This window comes from Lemur catta, chromosome 21 (assembly GCF_020740605.2).
Source record: "Lemur catta isolate mLemCat1 chromosome 21, mLemCat1.pri, whole genome shotgun sequence".
Lineage (NCBI taxonomy): Eukaryota > Metazoa > Chordata > Mammalia > Primates > Lemuridae > Lemur > Lemur catta.
This window is the reverse complement of record NC_059148.1, coordinates 29796123-29802984: the sequence shown is the minus strand read 5'-3', so window position 1 is coordinate 29802984 and position 6862 is coordinate 29796123. Positions and strand designations below refer to the sequence as shown.

Below are 6862 nucleotides of genomic sequence, written 5' to 3'. Positions count from 1 at the left end.
TGACAGCAGCTGAGCACCCTCCCAGCCAGGGCTCGCGTCTGCTCAGAGCAGGACGTCACTAAGCCCCCGGCTGCTGCCAGACGAGAGGCGGCTGTCTGGGCTCTGTGGGCTTTTCTCTGCCTCGGTCCAGAATGTCAAATGTGCCTTTAGCTTTGGGGTTGGGGGACACGCAGGTGGTAGCCATGGCTTTCCCCGTGTGTTCCCATATCTGGTTTCAATGTTTGATGAATTGAAACTGTTTTCAGTCCTTGCTGATACAGACTGTGACTTGTCACTGTCCCAAGAAGATTCTGTGCTTCTTAGCCAAGGTGGGCTTGTGGGCTTCCCAGGGTCAGGGACAGTGTTGCCTTGTACACACGGCATTGACCACGGGACCTGGCGCTGAGTGGGTGCACAGTGGCTGTTGACATGGCAACTTTCTGCTCTTCATGATGAAAGCCAGTCTAAGCATACGTCAGCATCATTTGCATGTGCGGCCAGAGGTACACCAGGCAGCTTCGGTGTGGCACAGTGATGGCTTTAAGTTACTCAGGTGAGGGGATGGGAGTATACATGCATAATGAGTGTGATGCGCACTATCTAGGGGATGGGCACCTTTGAAGCTCTGACTCTGGGGATGGGTGGCGGGCAAGGGCAATATACATAACCTAAACTTTTGTACGCCCACAATATGCTGAAATAATAATAATAATAATAAAAGTTACTCAGTTGCCCTGAGCCTGAGTTCTGCGATTGATTTCCAGACTAGAATATTAGCCCAGTGCTCAAATTAGCAATCATCCTCAAGGGTGTGGGGTAATTATTTTGCTAAATAGCACAGAGATACTCTGGCTTAATTAGACTAATTTTGTTACAGAAAAGAATGGCGGTGTTTCTGTATCAGCGTATCCCATTTACGGTTATTTGATCATGTTTACTGGCGACTGTAAGTAATACCCTCACACTCTTCTGGAGGTCAGTTTGTGATATTTGATAGATTTAGGAACTATCTACAGATGATCATGTCTCTAGTTGTCTCTAGTTTTTCCTTATACCTTCATTCGTGCGCTAAACTGCACTTTGGGAAGATTCTGAACTTTGAATTATTCTGTTCCTATAAGGAGTTCACAGGTGTCAGACCACACGCCTTGAATCTGGGTTCAGAAATTGTGGTTTCCAGTCTCCCAACAGCTCTCATTAGGACAAATATGTCAAACTGGATCAAAGAGAAAGGCCACATCATCCTCTTAGGACTAAACAGAGTTTTCCCAGGAACTGGCTTTGCAGACACTGGTCTGGCAGGGTCAGAGCTGAAGTTGAAATTCAGCCTGTGTTTGAACACTGGAAACCCCGCCAGGCTCTGCCCTGTCCCAGCAGTGTAATGATGCTTGTTCCATGCCTGTCTACTTTCACCGAAGTGTACACTTCAAATTGGTCAGTTTTGTTGTACCTAGATCATAGCTCATATGGCCCATTAAAAACAGTGCCTCTCCATGTCCCTAAAATAATTAACTTTGCACAGAATAAGTGTTACATTCACTCTTTCCCAGCATGGGGAGTCAGACACGTGGTGACTCCTGCATGGTCCACTTCGTAGTTGCGCAACCGGCCTACGCCAGGGCTTCCTCGTGCCGTAGTCATGCGCACTGCGGGCTACTTACCTTCTGGGCATACGGGGGAGTGTCGTCGCTGGCCCTGCGATCCGATGGGACCCTGCGACTGGTTGTGACATCACTTCCAGGACAAATCGTTCCATTGCCATGGAAGAGAGCAACCAAAGCTCTCATATCACAGAGCTCAAATATTCTAGATGCCAAACAGAGTCCGTCATGCATAACATTTGTGCAAAATTGAGGTCAATGATCACACTGGTTCATGCCTGCAGATACACGGAACTCTGGACGGCTCATAAGGAAAGTAACAATAATTTTGTTTAGCTTAGGATTTGGGAGGTAGCAATGGAAGGAATAGTTTTAGATTATCTTTTATACTTTTCAAATTTGAATCCTGGAAATGTTTTATGTATTAAAAAATTGACATTGTGTCACACAAATCAAAATACAAATTTCCCGGCTGCAAGCTCAAACACACAGACTCATGAACACTCATCCCAAAAGCTTTGCCCCAGGGCCCGCAGGAAGAGTTAACCAGATTCAAAAGCCCTGCTGCTGTGCATTTTGCCAGCATATATCACATTATTTTTAAGTCACCCAGACCAAGATGTCTTTCTCACTTATGGATATTTGAAAAGAAATTAATTCAATAAGTCATTGTGAATAATATGTGTTTTTATCAAGGGTGATACTAAGAAGAAACAAAGAGAAGGACAATTCTTAAAATTTATATTTAAGCAGTTAGTTTAAAATGTTTTCTGAGTCATCGTTTCCTGGAAGGTTTGGGATGTTGTCAGACAGACAGAGGCAAAGAAAAAAATCATTATAGCAATTGTCTTAGCTGTCTCCAGGCTTGTCACGATTATACCGATAAAAATCAGCTAAGCTGGAAGTGAGGGTGAGCTGTTAACTTGAGAAATAGTTGTGGATTTGGCAGCTGCGAAAGTGGAGGTGCCCGAAGTTTTTGCTCATTACCAGGATTTATTGTTTCCAGTTCTGGGAAAGTGTTGGCTAAGCAAAATAAGGTCGTTTTTATCAGTCTGCAAGGAAGATTTCACTTTAAAAATGATAAAATGAAAAGAAAAAGGAGGAAGAGAAGGAGAATAGAAGATGACTCTCCTGTGATTTGGAAGTAGGACAACCGGTTTGCTTCCTTGTTATTACAGAAGCTAATTAAAGAATCAGATAGGGGATTTCTTAGAGTGTTTATGCTGGAAACAAATATTTGTGATTGAAATAATAACAGCATAATTGACCAAATGAGAGATCGAGGGATTCAAACTTTCAATTAAGAAAACAGGTCAGAGTATGGAAAAGTATAGAAAAAGATACACAAATACCTATTCACCCAACACCCTGCTTTGTCAACTCTTAAAATGTTGACATGTTTCCTTTGGTAATTTAAGAGAAAATATTACAGATAAATTGGAAGCCTTATGTGTCTTTTCTTGATTTCCTTCTCTCTCTCTGTTCGCTGACAGTGATAGACAATTCTATGCATCAACTTAAAATCAACTTGTGGGTCAGGGGGTGCCCAGACAGTTGGTAAGACATTATTTCTGGGTGTATCTGTGAGGGTGTTCCCTAAAAAAGATTAGCGTTTGGATTGCTGGAGAGTCAAGACGATCTGCCCTCACCAGTGCAAGTGGGCATCACCCAATCCATTGAGGGCATGGATATATAAAAAGGCAGGAGACAGTAAATTTGTTCTCAGCATGGACTGAGACATCCATCCCCCCCTTCATCTCCCCTCACCTTCAGACATCTGCCCTCCTGGTTCTCAGGCTTTGGACTCGCACTAGGACTTACACTGGACTCACACCATTGACTTCCCTCATTCTTTTTTCTCCTTAGACCTTCAGGTTTGCATCAGAACAGTGACACCAGCCTTCCAGGGTCTCCAGCTTGCAGATGGCAGATCGTGGGTGAGTCTCTCTCTCACTCTCTCCCTCTCTCTCTCTCATGCACACATGTGAAAGTGCTTGTTTGTAGAGTAAATACATCTTCAAACTTACAAGATATGGCTAAATTGTTCTCTAGAGCAAATATATTATAGTAATTCACATTCCCATCTCAATGTATGAGAGTTTCCATATTGCTACCTCTTTTCCAAAATGTCTGCTATGGTAAGATTTCCAAATTGTTTGCCAGTATTTGGCATGCTAACTTGTATCTCACTGTTTAATTTATATGCCCCTGATTACTAATAAATTTGAGTATCTTTCCATATGTTTGAAGAATGTTTAAATTTCCTCTACTGTGAATTGCAGATTCATGTTTTGGAACATTTTGCTATTGGGTTATTTGTCTTTCTTATTGATTCTAGGCTTTTTTGGATGGATATTTATCATTATTTCTTGAAGAGATTATTATTTCTCTATTATGTCTCACCAACTCAGGGTCTGCTGGGCACTACCTGGGGCCCGTTTCCCTGCACCACAACATAAATACTCCCCCAAAGGATTTACTAGGGCAATCGTAGATATCAGCCCATTTGTCTCTCATCTCCCAAGCAAGGAAGGATCACTTTCCTTCATTGGCTGATGTCCAAATTCTTAAATCATAAAAAAAACAAACAATTGTTTTATATGTTGTTTCTTTTTTTCTTTTTATCTGTTTCAGATGAGAGGGGAAATCTGATCCCTATTGTCCCACCTTGGTTGAAGATGGAAGTCTACATATCAAATGTTTCTATTACAGTGTCACATTAAACATAAGCAAAAGCAGCAACAGTAGGTGAACTTCCTCTTAAACATTTCATTCAATCTAATATAGCCAAATATTACCATTTCAATATGCAATCGATTTTTTAAAATATTAATGAGTTTATATTCTTACATTGACATGAATTCATCAATATTTTCTGTGCATTTCACATGTATAGCACATCTCAGTTCAGACTAGTTACATTCTGAGTGCCCAATATCCAAATGCAGCCAGCGCCTACCTTATTGGCGGCGTAGCCCTTGACCTCTGATTTTCAAGGACTGCCTTTCCTGTCAGCTTGAAATATTATTTTCACAGCAAGGGCAGAGGAAGCAGAACTGCCTTTGACAAAACAAAACTGAGGAGGTAGTGCCTGGATTTTATGAAATTGCAGAAGGAGATGATTTATTCATGCCAGATTCTGGGAGCCAGATATAGATCATGATGCAGAAAGTTGTGTGAGAGGCAGAGGGATGGACGGAAGAACCTCTGCTCCATTGAAGGAATCTGTGAGCAGGAATTTGCTCTGTTCCCCTCTGGGAGATGGTGTTGGTGGGGATTTAGGGAGTGCTTAGCATGTCAGGAGAGGAGAGAAGGGGGCGATGAGGAAACTCCATGTAGTGGGGCCATAGTGGCTGCCTGTGGTGCAAGCCCATTCCTCAAAGCTCAGCCCCAGCCCACCCTCCCTGGGGTATTCCCTGGCCTTGCCCACCCACGGCAGGGCTGTCTCCTCCCCACACCTGTAGCTCAGTCTCACATGCTCCCCTGAGACTCACACAAACTGTTGTTTGATACCCATTCATTCATTCTTTCATGGAGCAGATATTTAATGAGCACCTACTATGTCCCAGGCAGTGTTCTCAGTGCCAGGGATGCATTAGTTAGCAAAACAGGCAAAAATCCTTATCTTCAAGGCACTTCATTATAGTAGAGGAATAGCAACATTAAACATAACAGTATCTAACTTAATATGTCAGAAGTTAAATGGTACGGAAAGAAATAGGGCAGAGTACACAGTGAGTCAGAATTGCAGAGCTGGGGACTGCAAAGCCAAATTGAGTGTTCAGAGCAGGTGTTAGACTCCTCTGTCTGGTTTTGATTATAGCAATTTTTTTTTAATCTTGGGATTATCTTTTTGTTTTTTAACCTATAAAATGTCCACGTAACAGAGTCGAGATGTAATGCCATTTCCTAAAGCACATTCAAAAATATAAACATACAAAGGGATTGATCCCAGAACACAGGCTGAAGTCGGCTAAGGAGAAAAGAAAAAGGAAAAAAAGCCCATTAAGATGTTTGGTTCAGTTGACCTGCGTCTATTTGGGAAAACCTTTGCTGATGTGTAATTCTTGAAGGTGAAAGGGAAAAACAGAGCCAGGTAAGCAAGTTCAGGAAAGAAATGGGTGGCTGTCAGTCACAGGAACAAAGTGCTAGAATTCTGGGTGCTTCTATGGCAGAAATGTGACATGATGCATTTCTAAGGCTCCGTCAGTCAATACCATTAATATTTACGACCTATCCCACGGAAACGGCCACTGTGTGGCACATCTGTCAAAGACTTCTGCTCTGTGATTGTTCTGCTTTCTCGAGTGACCAGCCCTGAATGACAAAACTGAGGACAGTTATGTAAAGGGTTTTATGCTGCTGTCTTTACACCTCCCAAAAAAGGTGGTAAAATAATCAGAATTCTGTATTCTGAAACAATAATTTTCTTTGAAGAGTCACCTCTACTGTCCATGGATGAACTAGACTATTTGTCACCATGTAGAGTCATAAATATGCAAGTGTTTATGAGCCTTGAAAGAACTCAAGTTGCTCCCAAATTCCACCTCGTTCTCCTTTAATTCTGAGACTGTGCTTAGAAATGCCAAACCTGAACCCTTGTCTACAAGGTATTTCTCTGCCTCTGTTTGGTTCGATAAAGGAACAATCTCTTCTCCACAGCAGAAGAAAATATGAAAATGTGCGTGGTTATGTGAGGTCAAGACCTCTTAATTTAAATCCTACCTTGCCAGCTCCTTTAGCTTTAGATCTTAGACACGTTTCTAAGCCTTTGGAGCCTTGGTTTCCTCTTCTGCAAAGGGGGTGCTAGAATTTCGACTAGAAGAACCTCATTGGGTTATTTTGAGGATCAAGTAAGGAAATGATATGTGTACATTATGCTACAAAGAATATGATAAATGTCAGCAACTTTTAAATTAGTATTTTAGTGTGCTTAAAAAGGAGATGCTCAAGGGTAGTGTTGAAATTGAAATTATTTAACTGAAGGGTGGCATATCCCCTGACCACGGAAGCAGCCGTAGCTATCACAGCCCCTCCCTGTGGTCCCCCCATTCCAGGGCACAGCAGCCAGCTCTATAGTAATTAGCCTCACCTAAGACGCACGGTTCGGAACTGTTCCAATGCAGTGTTTTTTGCACAGCTCTTTGCAAAGCCCAGCAATCCTTTTTTTCTGCATGGCTTTAATTTTGCAAAAGGTCAAGATGGGGTTTTTGATGGGCTTTATCTGCTTTTCCCAGGGAAGGGAATCATGGGTGACAGTCCCCGGTGCGCCCACCAGATGG

General features: G+C 42.4%; 1 long non-coding RNA gene across 1 annotated transcript; it reads left to right on the top strand.

Moving 5' to 3' along the window:
- Positions 1 to 871: 871 nt before the first annotated feature.
- LOC123625754 lies at positions 872 to 4245 on the top strand. Its single transcript, XR_006730636.1, has 3 exons — positions 872 to 925; positions 3447 to 3517; positions 4215 to 4245. It is a non-coding gene; the product is annotated as an uncharacterized LOC123625754 (long non-coding RNA).
- Positions 4246 to 6862: the final 2617 nt, after the last annotated feature.